Below are 16,846 nucleotides of genomic sequence, written 5' to 3'. Positions count from 1 at the left end.
TGTAGATCAGTACGGAGACATCTGTAATTATCTTCGAGAGGCTACAGGGCTGTAAGGAGAACTTCCCTTTACCTTTTCGTGTGAATTGATATCAGTCGAAGCCTATGTCTTAGATTCCTTCATACTTATTCGTTCGCGATGTCACGCATTCAATATTAGTTGGGTACCAACGAGTTGTGGAGATGCTACAGGTATGGTGCAGGATGTTTTTCCCTGCGTATGCGGGCAAACTATTATCCTTGCCTTGTAGAGGAGTGTTCTGTCATTTTAGCCCAGTGTTAGTGCTTCCCACAGTTTCAAGGCTTAATTCAGTGTATTGTGATGTTCACGCATTGTTATCATGCAGTTCTAGTATGTATGATAGGGTGCTTACTTATGTGTCGCAGTAGTGAATGATTCGGGTGGAGGATTATTCGGTTCGTTATGGGAAGATTCGGCATTTAATTTCAGTGAGGGAAAGGCCATTGGGCTATGGATGTTCAGGCCTTGGTTGACGGAGTAATGAGATTTTATATATCCAAACTTGGTGGAATTCTTGTTTGTGTTGTGGTGTCTTCGTCCTTAATTGAATGCATTAAGGCTCGTCAGTATGATGGTCTTCATTTGTTTTCCTTTGGGGAACGGTGTTGTGAAATGGTACCTAAGAAGCAGTGATCGAAGATGACGATGTGCTACGACTTCAGGGTCGAATTGGTGTTTTATTATCGATGGTTCGAGGGAGATGATCCTCGAGAAGGCTCAAAGGTTGTGGTATTTTATTCGTTTGTTATAGATCACGAGTTGAGGCAGCATTTTTGGCAGCGAATGATGAGAAAGAGCATGGTGGAATATGTTTTACGGTGGTTGAATTATTAGCAGGTCAAGTACAAGCAGCAGAGGTCGAGTAGTTCGCTTCGAAAGATGGCTAAATCAAAGTGGGTATGGGAGTGTACATATGGATTTTGTGGCAGGGTAGCCACTTTCCTTGAGCAAGCTTAGTGTGATTTGAGTCATGGTGGGCAAAAGACTAAGTCTGTTTATTTTGTTGGAGATGGTAGCTTCTATACTTAGGAGGTTTTAATATGATGGAAAGAGTTTACTTTGTAAGTAGAGGAACGTGAATACTGGGCCTAGGAGAATTAACTGATTTCATGGTGGTTATAACCAAGGCAATGTCGCTGGAAAGATGTCAATATGGAATTACACAAATGGGCTATCTCCTGTGAGAAAGTTAGGGGTTGCGTGATTTCTGATGAAGTTCCTATGAAGAGTTCTAATCTTTATCCAATGGGAGACATATACTTTGATCTGGGCTTGGATCACGTGAAGAAAATGGTGCGACTATCAGGAGGTTGATTGTGTGTTTGGTGATGGTAATTTGGGATGTGTTATGATTAGTTCAACAAGATCTTGTGAGAAATTTAGATGGGTAACAGTGTGAGATCGTGGTAGCTAGGAGGAGAAGTCATTGTGGGTCCTTGGATTTTGCAATTGTGGTTTAAAGCTGAAATGGGGGAGCTTACTATCAATGATTGGGTCACGTGGTTATGTGACTTTGAAGTTTTTGGTTATCGGTGCGTTGATGGATTAGTTATGACTAAGGAAGATAACAATAGTGGTAATTCGAGTAAGGAATTCGGTGGATATGTTCTACCTTTCATCTCATTGATATGTGAAGGTTGTGGAATGACTCAGACTTGGTATTTCTTTGTGTATGTGATATGCAAGGGAAGGGATTCATTTGATTGCTTCTTTGGAGTATTCGGGTGCTAACGTAGCACTAGTTGCTTTGTTATATAATCGAGGCTGGCTAAAAGTGGGCGACTCTCAATAATGGTTCTAGTGGATATAAGATAGTATGGTACCTAAAGATTTTTGGGTTTATTGTGTGCCTAAGGATTGAGTATTGCAGCGGGATGTAAAAGAGACTTGGAGTATTTCTATGAATGCCACTGGGTATACGGTGCAGTGTTAGAAAGATGGAATAAACAATTTTGGATTCACAGAATATCTTTGAGAACGGGTGTAATAGTTGGAAATACTATTAAGTGCATGAGGAGGGTATAAAGTGGCTTATGGGTATTAAGGCAATGTGGTCTTGCAGTTTGGGGTCACTCGGGATGTGTCGATTGAGGTCCATTGTGTGCTGGAAAGGAGAAATATTAATTCTGAAGGCAAGCCAAGAGAAAACTGAGGAGTTGAGTCAGTTTAGCAGTAGTTTGGATCAGCATGGTAAAGGAAATGATCGGTTCCTTTTGTGCGATAAAGCTATACAGGTGTATCATAGATATATTGCGGGCTTGGCAGTCTTCGTAAATTGTTTGATTTGGATGGATTCAATTATGATGGTGGGTTATGTATATATGAGTCCCAAAAGAGTTATGAAAGTTTAGGCCACGACTTTAGGTTTGTGTCTTTTACAGTTATAGGCAGTTGGTTGCGTGTTGCGATTTTCTTTTGAAATGTGTTTTTCCAGTTGATGAAGTGTCTATTCTACCGGTGGCTCAGGATTATGATGGGGTTTTATTACTCTCGCGTAGCAGCATGATTGATACGGTGAGCGGTGTGGAATTGGAAATTGAAGGATTAAGGTGACAGCTTAGTCTTGAAGGGGATGTCACGAGCTCGGAGGAGGGGGGGGAAGATTTCAGATGTGCAGAGTATGCTGGCATTATCTTAGTGTCGTCTGAGAATGGTGCTCTATGGAAGAGGAATTTTGTATTGAATTGCGGATTCTCGATCTACAATACAGAAATAGTATGGTTGGTGGACATGGATGTGCATATTTTTCTACTTGATATGGAAATTTGTGGGAGTATTTTCCACGGGATATTAGTGTAAGTGTGATGTGTCAGTTGTTTAAGTGGTAGAGATTGAAATTAGGTATGTAGATTCTAATATTGTCATTGATCGGAGAGAGTTTATATCTGAGAGACACTCGATTCCTTTGGTTGCGGACTGTGGAAATTTATTCCGGATTTGACAGTTGATCGTACGTGTCACGGATACGGTCATTGTGGGTCTTTGGAAGGTTATTGACCTATTTTGGGATGATCAGAATTGACTTTGAGGTCTATTAGTAGGCCTAACGTGAATGTATGTTCTACATCAGATCGAATGTGTTCATTCAGCATAGTATTTCTTATGGGTGAGTCTTCGAGTGTTGGATGTTATTGTTGTCGTCATCTATTCCATGTATTACTCTAATATGCTTGTGGGTTGTGATATGGTTTGATTATTCACATGCGTGTTGTTATTCTATGTAGCTTGTGGCGTATATGAGTGAGATAGCTCTTGAGATGCTGGTTGTTTATTGCACTTTAGTCGTGCTTGGCCTTTTGTAGCTCATGATACTATCCATCTCCCCAGGGTTATATTTATGCATTTAGCGTGCTTGTGGTGATAGATGTGTGTTTAGTGGGTATGAGCATTTTTGCTCGATGGGTATTCCCTTACTAATTGTTATGTAAGGATTGGGTGGCATGCCGCCACAGGTATGATATTTGGATCGGATTGTGCATCGAACGCTATCATGTGTGAATCGGGTTGCACACCGCAACAGTGAGATGTTGGGTACATTTCCTTATACCTATTTTGTGTGTCTTGTTTCTCATATTTGAGATAGGTTCATAGCATTTGTTTGGTTGATTTTCATTATGCGGGATGGATAGTTCTGTATTTGGGTTCGCTTGCTTTATTGGTCATATTCGAGTTGTGGCTTGTTGGCGTATTGATGATATTGTATGAGATTTCAGATGGCTTTTGATGTGGCTTGTTGACTATGCATCTTGCACTGGGTGCTACGAGTTTGTTGGACTTGGAGTCAGTACAATCGTATTTGTATAATGTATGTTAGAAGGTAAATGTCACTAATCAGTTCAGAAAACGACAATGGTTCTTGTTGAGCGGAGAAACTCCATGATTTATTGTTTTGACGCGTGGTTATGAGCTTCTGCACATCTCTTTCATCATTGTAGTAATGTGAGGTTTGGAACAAGGCTTTTATGTTTTTGAGGTATATTACCAGTACCAAATTCAAAAATTGCAGCTAATGTGGTTGGAAGATATTACTATAGGCATATGAATTATGCGGTGCATTGTGTGGTTACGCCCTGGGTGTATATGTATGTTTTGGTACAGCTTGTGGAGATTGATACAGTGTATGTATGCAAGAATTGGATCTTGTGAGAAATTCTGGATGTTGGAATAGGGTTCCAAGGCTTATGGGTTAAGGTAGTGATCGCTGCCAATTACGCACTACTACTAAGTAGGAAGAGAGGGTCGCAATAGCTTTTACCCGATATGAGGGTAAGGATCGAATTCCTTAGGGAGCTAGGAAGGGAGTTGAGTATCTGTCTAGACTAGAGTCGTGTAATTGTTCCAAATGTCAGTTCCAAACATCTTTTGATTTTTCTTTAACAAACTACTATTATCAATTACTAATTAGAACTAAATTATGCTAATGAGAAAATTGCTAAAGTTGTATCTAATGGGTAGAAAGATACTAGGGTAGTGACTTTAACCTAGGTGGCTAATTGATGGGTAAATGCTTCTAAGGTTCGATTGACATGATTGGGGAAATATGCTATAACCCTTGCACAATTTTACCCACTCTCACACCTCTCGGTAGAGAGAGTGATTTTGCCCAATTGACTCTCTCGAGACCAAATGGGTAGGCAAATTAGTTCAAGCAACTAGGGTTCAAGTTGGGCAATTACTCTCTCGAGGTTTAACCCTTTAATTGGGACTATCAATTCTCTTGAGTCCATCCCAATTCCTTGCTGGGTCAATTTTGGAGACTTAAGCTCTCTTTCTCAAGAAGAGCCAAGTCAACTTAGCAAAAACCAGTGTTTGCAACCACTAATTCATAGATTAAACCATAAAATTGACCCAAATAGCAAACACTCATAGTCAATCTAACCCTAGGTTGTAGCACCCATCAATTACCCACACTAGGGTTGAGCCACAACCCTAGCTAAAGGGTTTAGCTACTCATGCTTGAAGAAGAAAATAGAGAAATAGATGAAGAACAAGACATAATAATTAATTGCTAAAGTAAATACAAAGATTCAATGATAAAAACTTAGTAAAAATGCCCAAAGTGACTACAGATGGTCTTCTCATGAGCGCAACTAATGTCTGATAATATCTGATACCCTAAAAATGGAAAAATGTTCTATTTATAGTAAGTTGGAAAAACTGGACAAAAATGCCCCTGCGGGGTCAGTGCGGACCGCACGGAATGGACCGTAGCCAGACTAGGCTCTTGGACTTGGAGTCTTGGCTTTCTGAACTCAGGCTCCGCGGACCGCGCAGAATAGACCGCGGCCGCGGAGGCAACTAGTGTGGTCCGCACAAACATGACCGTGGACCGCATGGGTTTGAAGTTGGCACTGGACATCTCTCTGATCTTCTCCTCCGCGGACCGCACAAAATGGTAGTGCGGCCGCGGAGCCTTCAGTGCGGACCGTGCAAGATCAAATGTCGCCGCACTGCCTTGAAGCTCGATTTGCCAGCTCTCTAAATCCCCTAGCGCGGACCGCACAAAGTGTTGTGCGGCCGCACTAGGCCTTTTTGTCCTGAGTTTGCCTTGTCTTTGGTAGTTGAGCAGGTTTCACTCCTTTTGAGCCGATCTTTGACATTTTGTTACTTTATTGATCAAACCTGCAATCAAGCATAACTTATGAGCCGGGACTATTTTGTAAGAATTTATAATCAAAGCGTAAGCAGGAAGGAGCATAAAACACATCAAAATTTCTAGTTATCAACTCCCCCAAACTTAAGCTTTTGCTTGTCCTCTAGCAAACAAAATAAGACCCACCCCTTAAGGGAAAATCCAAGTATTTTCAGCTATCCTAAAGTAGCCTCAGCTAGCATCAATTGGGACTAACAATTGCCCTCAATACAAATGGATCATTAACAATATTTAACCTTTGAAAAAACATGGATCAAGTGTGATACAAGAGCATCAAGAGATGACTCATTACATCAAAGAGCTCTCTCAATTACTTTGGCCATCGTGGAACCTAAACTCACACATTCTCAACTCTCCCTAAGCAAACCTCACCTTTTAGAGTATTGGCACACAAACCGAGGTTAATGGGAATTCACTCATCTCTCTCAAGGAAAAGTCACAAGTCCGGCTCTAAGTACCATATGCTTGACCCTCATGTAAGTATCCACTAATGTAAGCTCCATTCAACTCAAGATCATATAGGGCTTTTATGGAGTCATTGTGAAGGCTTTTGGTTCAGGGTAGGACATGTTTAGATCTAAGTGGGTTCCATCTTCCCTTAAGCACTTCTTTTGATTCATTTGGCACAATTCTCTAGACTCTTTGATTCATCTTACTTCTTTATAAGGGGTTAGAGAGACACACTGTCACTCTTTCTCATGCAATTCAAAACGTTTCTCCTTTTTCAACTTTCCACACTTTTTTCTCTTTTGCTTTTCTTGAATCCCTTTTTATTCTTTTTCACATTGGGCTTTCTTTTTGTCTTTTCCTTTTCTTTCTTTTTCATTGTCTTTCCTTTTTTTTCTGCTCTTGTACCTTTTACCACTTTGTTCCCTTCCTCGTCTCTCCCCCCCCAAACTTATACTTTTGTCATGTGCTCAAGGAAAGATCGGGTGCCAAGAGAGGGTATCTTCTAGAACGGGTGTAGGCTTGTATCATGGTTTCTAAAAGAAAAAGGTTTAAGACTCAAAAGGGTTTACTAGGGATCATATCATTGGTAGGCTATGGAATTGTTCAACTATCATCTGGATCAAGGAGAGCCTATAATCACTTCTCAAGTCAAATTTCACCTAAGATTTCGCCTCAACAAACATTCAGGGCAAGTTCTAGACCAATGGCTCGAGACTTGGACTCGCAATTCGATTTCTCACCACACGAGCTAAAGGATTGGTAAAGACATATAGTCGGGGGACCACAACAACCTTAGATATGATTTGAGCCCACAATGGTCCCAAAAGACCACTTGATGATTGTTGGCCAACACAAGAGTCTCAAAGTCACGACTTTCATCATCCTAAACACAACATTTTGTCTTTGACCATGGGATCAAAGGAAAATATGCTAGGCCCAAGTGAAGCTTTGCTTGAGGTACCCTTAACTATAAACTACCAAAAACAAAAACAAAAACGGACTCTAACCCTTAAGAAGGTTGTCACGCCATCCATTATCGGGAAGACTCACCCAGTTCACACAATACTCCACATATGGAAAGAACCGTGACATTAAGAAAATCAAAGGTTTATTGAAAGCGCCAAACATGAAACAAAACAAAAAAAATTGCGAAAATAGAAAGAATATATACAATAGGGGATTTGAATATACAACGGAGAATGAATATATACAATGATGTAACTTTATATACAGACCAAATGAAAGATAAAATGTGCTATAAAAGTAACTAAGTGTAGGATTATATACAGACCAAATGAAAATCAAGAAAGCATAAACTAAATCAGTATATATATAGTTATCCAAAGATAAAGGGCACACCCCCTCAAATAAAAGCTAGCATTGTCCCCAATGCCAACTAAATCAAATAAGCACCAAAAATAAAATAGAGGAAGGATATGAAGACTCCCTAAGTCGTGTCCATCTGCATCGGATCATGGGCGGGACCTGGGTCCTCTATATGCTCGGGAACCTCAGACTGGTTCCGGTATCCTACTACTCAGTTGCTGGGACCTGGGCCTAGACCTGGACAGACTGTGTATCAGATACATCCTGTGGCTGACTGAAGGAAGCCTCCGGTGGGTCCGCCAACTGAATGATGGCATCATCTGCGCTCGGGATCATCCTCCTCCTCTTCGGAGGTCGTTGTGACTGCTCCGGCTGTGTATCTGCTGTTGGAGGTGGATCCTCAAATAATAAGTGTAAAGGCAGTCGGTCTGCCTTCAGTCTATCCATATCCGCCCGTAGCTCCTTCACGGACTCCCTAGAAGCCTGTGTCTTGCGCAGCTTCTTGTGCTCCTTGGCAAGCTCCTTCAGAGCCTTGTCATATGAGTCCACTGCCTTTGCCAAATCAGCCTGGGTACTGAGGATCTTCTCCTGGTTTTCAATAATCTTCTTCAAGACATCCTCTATAGACTGTGGGACTTGTGCTAGCTGAGGGGCCGACTGAGCTGCAATAGTGGAGGTCAAGGTAGACAACTTGGATGATGCAGTATACATCCAGTTGTTTAAACTCTGAAGCATCTAGCTCAGCCGGTGGGCAGTAATAGGATGTGCCCGAGTAGATGGAATCTCTGGGCCCGCTGATGTGGAAGGGCCTGGAGGAATATCTGAAGTGGAGGGTCCGGAAGGCATCTCAGTAGAGGTTGAGGCAGGCTCCATGGGGACCTCTACCACAACTGGCTCTTCAGACTGGCCAGTTGGGGCAAAAGCGGGTGCCTTGTAGCTCTTGTCCTTGGGGTTGTTTGGTCCCCTCAGACTATACCGTGAGAATGGGGCTATAGCCTTTACCTTGATGTCAAACCGCCTCTTTTCTACCTTCAAATCTCTGAAGTACATGGTCAGGGTGTTGGGGAAAGGGTAGTTCCTGTCAGTCTCAGTACCCACAAGAGAGATGATGCGGGACATCACATTCCCCACATTAATGGGGTACCCTGCCATGATGGAAGCAACTAGGACAGCCCGGTGGAGAGGTAGAGTCTGATCATGGGTAGTGGGGTCTAATTGGCTGCATACAAATGTCTCACAACCCCTCGCATCAAAGTTAAGAGTCCTCCGTAGTATCTTTACCCCCACAGTCAACCACTCCGGAACGGTACCTGGGATTGCTAGGTACTGAGCTAACCATGGACGGACCTCATCGCCCATCTCCAGCTTTGCCATATAGAGGGTCTCATCCTCTTCATTGAAGCCCAAATATTCATTCAGAGACTTCCCGTCGAACAACACTTTTTTGTTTCGAACCTTTGTCACTTTGGAGCCCTTGATGATGTGGGCCACATAACAGTAAAACTCCTCGACCAAGTGTTCATTTGCCTCCCCGCAGTCATTTATAAAGTGCTCCCACCCCACTCTTGTTCAAAACTGTCTATGCACATCGGGGTTTAGGGGTAGAAGATCTCTATCTACGAAACTCCTCTCCAAAATCAGTTTTCGCTCCGGTTACCACTCCCTGAATTTGTGGTATGCTACTTGTATTACAAACTGATCCTCCCAGGCTTCGGGTTTCCTAGTACGGGCAACCCCCCCAACCTGAGGCTCACCCCCTTCAGGTACCTCCTCATCTCCCTCATCACCTCCGCCTGCACTCTCCCTGGATAATGAAGCTGTGGGGGAGGTGGAGTACTCGCCACTGCCGGCTGATGAGCCCTCAGATGATTCAGTGGAGACATGATCTACTGCATGGGAAGTGGGTGTGGGTGGAGGAGTATCATCAGTCAATCTCATTCTCCCGGGCCAGTCAGGGACAAATTCGTGCACAAAATAAGAGGAAATATCCTGGGAATGTATGTACTCACTCCCCGACTAGTCACAAGCTCTATCAGTAGCTTTAATTGCTTTTCGTAGCTTTTTAATACTTTATCTCACTTGAAGAGTGCGTCGGATCATCTTCTGGCCCTTGCCTCTCCGGGAGGATTCACCTCTCCCGGGTTGTTTTGAGCCTCTTCCTCTTTGAGTAACCATTGTCTGCAAGCACAAGCATCTAACTTTGTTAGTATCAGCAGAGACAGTGAGACATTAGTGCAGTAAGAATTGCAGAACAGAATAACACAATTGCAAAAACAGTTGCAGAACATGGCCTGTGCGGACCACACAAAAAGGAGTGTGGCCGCATTGAGACCACCGCAGGCCGCACAGAAACAACCGCGGTCTACACAGGGGTGGGACTCAGAATACCCCCCTCTGAAATTGACCACCGCGGACCGCACAAAGTAGTACCGCGACTGCGGTAGGCTAGTGCGGATCGCACATAATGCAGTGTGGCCGCACTGGGCTTAAGGTCACCTTGCATAAGTTCATCACTGCGGTCCGCACAAAGTGGTACTGCGAACCGTACAAGGGCACCGCGGACCGCACAAACACGACCACGGTCAGCGGAGAGTGCCTAAATATGGACCGAGTTGGGGTTCGAGATTTTTGCTTTTAAGCCTAAATTTGTCCCTAATTGATGTTTCCATATGTTTACCCAGTCCATTTTGTACTACCTAAGCCTAATTAAACTAACAATTAACTAATCTAACTAATCTAGTGAAGAGAATACAAGCGATGGAAGAAATACATGCTAATTAACTAAACTAACAATTAACGAAAAATTGACTGTAATGAACAAAATTAACAAGCAAAGGGGAAGATTAATGTACCAGGTTGTAAGAGGAATGTAAACAAGGCAATGAAAACAAACAATCACGGTCAAGGCTCGAGATGAACAGTGTTTAGTCTCAATGAGTGTAAAATTTGCGAAAAGTATAAACAGGGGTCCCTGGGGTATATTTATAGAAAGACTAATGGGACCCATACTCATCTACCAGCGCGGCCGCACAAAATGGACCGCGATACGCGCTGGGTTTTGTTTAGAAGAAGTCTGAGAAGGCAAACTCTGTGGTCCGCACAAAACAGACCGTGGCCGCGGAGGTCCACCGCAGTCTGCAAAAATTGCAATGCGGCTGCGGTGGCAGCCTTCAGAGAGTCCTCTCATTAATCACACCAGTATGGACCGCACAAAGTATAGTGCGGCCGTACTAGCAGCTTCAGAGACTTGTTCAATTTTTCCATCATGTTTTGCACTGTATCAATACAATCCCTGCACATCTCACAACCAATTACCACAAAAATCAATCCTACACTACAAAGAAAATCAAAGAAAACAAGAAGAAAAAGACATGGGTTGCCTCCCAAGAAGTGCCTGATTTAACATCGCGGCACGACGCAAGTTACCACCACATCACTTGAGATGAAGGAGCGCCACCACGTGGCTGTCACCAAACTTTCCAAGATAATGCTTGACCCGGTGCCCATTAACTCTGAAGACTTCACCATTTTTGTTTCTCAAATCAAGAGCACCAAAAGGGGTCACAAACACAACTTCAAACGGTCCACTCCATTTGGATTTGAGCTTTCCCTGAAACAGACGTAATCGGTAGTTGAACAAGAGAACCCAATCACTTACATTGAACTCCTTTACACGAGCATATTTGTCAAGAAGGTACTTCATCTTGTCCTTATACAAGGACGAACTGGAGTAGGCATGGAATCTAAATTCATCAAGTTCATTGAGTTGTTCAACACGAAGATTAGTTGCAATATCCCATTCAAGATTCAACTTTCTCAAAGCCCACATGGCCTTGTGCTCTAACTCAACCGAAAGATGGCATGCTTTCCAAAACACCAACCGATACGGATACATCCAAATTGGAGTTTTGTAAGCCGTCCGATAAGCCCATAGAGAGTCATCCAACTTCTTCGACCAATCGGTCCTATTTGCATTGACCGTCTTTGACAAGATACTTTTGATTTCTCTGTTGGAGACTTCCACTAGACCACTAGCTTGAGGATGATAAGGGGTCGAAACCTTATGATTGACACAATACTTGGAAAGCAATGTGTTGAAAGCTTTATTGCAAAAGTGAGACCCCCCATCACTAATAATCGCACGAGGAGTGCCAAACCTTGTGAAGATGCTCTTTTTAAGAAATGCAATAACACTCTGAGCTTCATTGTTAGGAAAAGCCATGGCTTCAACCCATTTTGAGACATAGTCAACCGCCACAAGAATGTAAGTATTCCCACAAGAGCTAACAAATGGACCCATGAAATCGATGCCCCAAACATCAAAGATATCCACTTCAAGAATGGTATTGAGAGGCATCTCATCCCTTTTTGAAATTTCGTCCGTTCTTTGGCAATCGTCACACCTCTTCACAAAATCACCCACATCTTTGAACAATGTGGGCCAATAGAATCCATAACTAAGAACTTTCGAGGCGGTCCTCACCCCACCATGATGGCCACCATAGGGTGAAGAATGGAAAGCCTCTGAGATACTCAATTGTTCTTCCTCCGGGACACATCTACGAATCACACCATCCGTGCAAATCTTGAACAAGTATGGCTTATCCCAATAAAAATCCAAGCTATCCCATTTGAGCTTCTTCCTTTGGTTAGAAGAGAGCTCATACGTGATTATTCCGGTCACAAGGTAATTGGCAACATCGGCAAATCATGACATATCATTCATTGACACCGCAAGGAGTTGTTCGTCGGGAAATGAATCATTCATCTCAAGGCCATCACAAGGCCTCCCCTCCTCCTCCAAACGGGACAAATGGTTTGCCACTTGATTCTCACTACCTTTCCGGTCCATAATTTCTAGATCAAGCTCTTGGAGTTGTAACACCCATCTTATCAATCTTGCTTTGGAGTCTTTCTTTGTCATCAAGTATCTAAGGGCGGCATGATCGGTGTGCACTATAACTTTGGCCCCCATAAGATATGGTCGAAATATTTCCATTGCAAACACTATAGCCAACAGCTCTTTCTCGGTGACTGTATAGTTCCTTTGAGCCTCATTCATGGTCTTGATTGCGTAGTACACCGAATGAAATATCTTGTTAACCCTTTGACCCAAAACAACCCCAACCGCAATGTCACTTGCGTCACACATGAACTCTATAAGTAAGCTCCAATTTGGTGCGGTAATGATAGGGGTAGTGGTCAACTTAAGCTTGAGAAGCTTGAATGCTTGCATACATCCCCCATCAAACACAAACTTTGCATCCTTTTCTAGCAACTTGCACAAGGGATGTACCACTTTTGAATTTTTTTTATAAACCTCCGGTAAAAACCCGCGTGCCCAAGAAAACTCCTCATCCTTTTGACAGAAATGGGGGAGGAAGCCTTGAAATCACCTTTATCTTGGCTTTATCAACTTCAATCCCTCGTTTTGAAATTTTGTGACCCAACACTATGCCCTCTTCAACCATAAAATGGCATTTTTTCCAATTGAGTACGAGGTTTGTGTCTTCACACCGGGCCAAGACTCTATCCAAATTACCCAAACACTCTTCAAAGGAATCACCAACCACACTGAAATCATCCATGAAGATCTCCAATATATCTTCCACCATGTCAGTGAAAATAGCCATCATGCATCTTTGGAATGTCGCCAAAGCATTACACAATCCGAATGACATCCGAGAGAAAGCGAAGGTTCCATACGGACAAGTAAAGGTGGTTTTCTCTTGGTCCTCCGGGGTTAATATTTGATTATACCCTGAGTAACCATCCAAAAAGCAATAAAAAGCACGCCCCGCGAGACGATCAAGCATTTGGTCAAGGAATGGCAATGGGAAATGGTCCTTTCGGGTCACCTTGTTTAGCTTCCAATAGTCCATGCAAACTCTCCAACCTATGACTGTCCGAGTAGGAATAATTTCATTGTTGTCATTGGTCACCACAGTCATACCACCCTTATTCAGTACACATTGCACCGGAGAAGTCCATGAGCTATCAGAAATGGGGTACACAACCCCGACATCCAACCATTTGATCACCTCTTTCTTCACAACTTCTTGCATAGCTTCGTTCAATATTCTTTGATGCTCCAAGGAAGGATTTGCATCATCCTCCAAGATAATTTTGTGCATACAAAATGCGGGGCTTATTCCCCGAATGTTGGCTAGAGTCCATCCAATTGCGCTTTTTTGCTTTTGAGGCACCGCCAAAGTGGCCTCAACCTGCATGTTAGTAAGGCAAGAAGAAAGAATAACTGGTAAAGTAGAATTTGAGCTAAGAATTCATAACTGAGGTGTGGAGGAAGTGGTTTCAACTCCAACACCGGCGGCTCCTCAATTGATGGCTTTGTTGGTGGAGTTTTCCGATTTTCAAGATCCAAATATAATTTCCTCGGCTCATAAGAATAAGAGCCCATCCCATGTAGGGCATTCACGCACTCCACTCTACTAGCATCATCATTGACATCCATGTTTAAGAGCACTGCTTCAAGATGATCCTCCACGTTGCTCATAGCACTGGTATCGTCCACAATCACGGTTGTTACAAGGTCTACAAATGAACAAACCTCGGTGCTATTGGGTTACTTCATAGATTTGCAAACGTGGAAAACGACCTTTTCATCTCCCACTCGGAAAGTGAGCTCACCCTCTTCAACATCAACCAATGACTTCCCCGTTGCAAGGAATGGTCTGCCCAAGATAATAGGAACCTCATAGTCCACTTCACAATCCAAAATGATAAAGTCGGCCGGCAAAATAAATTTGTCCACCCGGACAAGCACATCATCAATAATTCCCAAAGGTCACTTCATCGATCGATCCACCATTTGAAGTCTCATTGAAGTTGTCCTAGGTTGCCCGATACCCAAAGTTTTGAAAACCGAGAAGGGCATTAAATTGATACTAGCTCCCAAGTCACATAGAGCTTTGGCAAAATCCGCACTCCCAATGGTGCAAGGTATGGTGAAAGCACCAGGATCTTCAAGCTTTGGGGCCATTGAATGCACTATAGCACTAACTTGGTGATTCATCTTTATAGTTTCACAATCCATAGAACGCTTCTTTGTAACCATGTCTTTCATGAATTTAGCATAACCCGGCATTTGTTCATTGCCTCTACCAAAGGCACATTAATAGATAAGATCTTCATCATGTCAATGAACTTTTTAAATTGATTATCATTCTTCTGCTTCGTGAGCCTTTGAGGATAAGGTGGAGGTGGCCTTGGCAGAGGAGCCTTGGATTTTGGCACAACCGTCTCCGGCATGTCAATTATGTGTTCTAGACAGGTTCACATCATTTTGGGTTTCCACCTCAACCTCTTCAATATCAATCCTCACTTCATTGTTCATATTTTCATCAACCACATCTTCAACTACCAAAGGGACTTCGTCCTCTTGCAACTCAACATCATCATCCATGACTTGTTTTTGCTTAGAGGCATTCATATCACTACCTCTCCCACTTCTTGTTGTGACTGCCATAACATGATTGTTCCCACCCTTTGGGTTCACTACCGTATCACTTGGTAGAGCACCCTTCGAGAGAGTAATCAATGACTGAGAGATTTGGCCTAATTGCACCTCCAAGTTACCAATTGAGGTGTTGTGAGAAGCTAACTGAGCATCTGAATCCGCATTCCTCTTCATCATCTGCTCGAACATCATTTCAATTCTACCCATATCATTACCAGAAGAACTAGGACCTTAAGAAGGGAAATGGGATGGATTGTTCGATTGTTGGTACATTGGGGGCCTTTGAAAACCTTTCCCCCGGTTGCCTTGGTTTCCATTGTTGTTACACCCGCCTTGATTATTGTTGTTGACCCAATTGTTGTTATTTCCATTCCAATTGCCTTGGTTGTTGTTTTGATTACCCCAATTGTTGTTTTGGTATTTGTTGTTCCAATTGCCACCACTTTGTTGTTGATTGCCCCAATTTCCTTGGGGTCGCCATTGTTGGTTTGAAGAGTTGCCTCTATTGCCTTGATAGTTGTTGAAAAATTGTACCTCTTCACTTCGGTCATCATAACCATCATTTGGACACCCATCATATTCATCAACAAATTGCTCAGAATTTCCTTCATTTTGTTGCCTCCTTTGCCTTCTCTTGTTGACAAGCATACTAACACCCTCCATGGCATTCACTTGGCAAGAATTCTGAACTTGTTGCAACTGTGCCTTAGCCAATTAATTCATCGTATTAGTAAGATCAGCTATCGCTTGCCCATGATCATGTAATTCCTTGTGCAAAGATAACCGTCGGGTCACCTTGAGGCACATTTGCTCTACTCTGCCATGCTGAAGAAGTATTCACCATTTCATCAAGTACATCACATGCCTAATCATAAGAAAGCTTCTTAAAATTTCCCCCGGCCAATTGGTTCACAATGCATTGATTTGTAGTATTTATGCCCCGGTAGAAGGTTTGTTGGATTATGGCCTCAGTCATATCATTATTTGGGCATTCCTTCACCATCGTCCTATACCGCTCCCAAATCTCATGCAAAGGTTCTGTTGGCTCTTGCTTGAAGGCTAATATTTCATCTCGAAGTGCCGCCATATGACTAGGAGAGAAGAATTTGGCAATAAACTTATCTGCCAACTCATCCCAAGTTGTGATGGAAAGGTTGGGGAGTCTCTCGAGCCAATCCAATGCCTTTCCCCGAAGTGAGAACGGGAAAAGTCTCAATCTCAATGCATCCTCGAACACATTAGTCTGCTTGCTCCCCTAACATGTATCTAGAAACCCCTTGAGATGTTTGTAGGCATTTTGATTTGCAGCACCCGTGAAGTACCCATGCTTCTCAAGTAAGGTCAACATAACATTGGTTATCTGAAAGTTTCCAGCCCGGATTCGGGGTGGGACAATAGCCCTTGCGTAGCCCTGGTTCGGTAATACTTTGGGAGCCACTCTTGGAGGAACCGGGGGAGCATCTGGAGTATTGTCATTTGGATTAGCATTGGTATTTCGTCCTCTCCGTTGACCTTGAGGTGCAAGAGGTACCTCATCTTGCTCAAGATCATCTACCTCCTCCCTTGCTATCACGTTTCCAAGAGGGTCATTAGCGTTGTTTAAAGCCATGTTGGTACCTGAGTAATGACACAAACAACTAAATAACAAAGAAGGAAAGAAGAACAATACACAAAACTAACTAAATAGATAGCCAAAACCGTTAGCTCCCCGGCAACGGCACCAAAAAGTGATAGCTGCCAACTCCGCACTACTACTAAGTAGGAAGAGAGGGTCGCAATAGCTTTTACCCGATATAAGGGTCGGGATCGAATTCCTCAGGGAGCTAGGAAGGGAGTTGAGTATCTGTCTAGACTAGAGTCGTGTAATTGTTCCAAATGTCACTTCCAAACATCTTTTCATTTTTCTTTAACAAACTACT

This window comes from Nicotiana sylvestris, chromosome 1 (assembly GCF_000393655.2).
Source record: "Nicotiana sylvestris chromosome 1, ASM39365v2, whole genome shotgun sequence".
In the NCBI taxonomy this organism is placed as follows: Eukaryota; Viridiplantae; Streptophyta; class Magnoliopsida; order Solanales; family Solanaceae; genus Nicotiana; species Nicotiana sylvestris.
Note: the sequence above shows the minus strand (reverse complement) of the source record.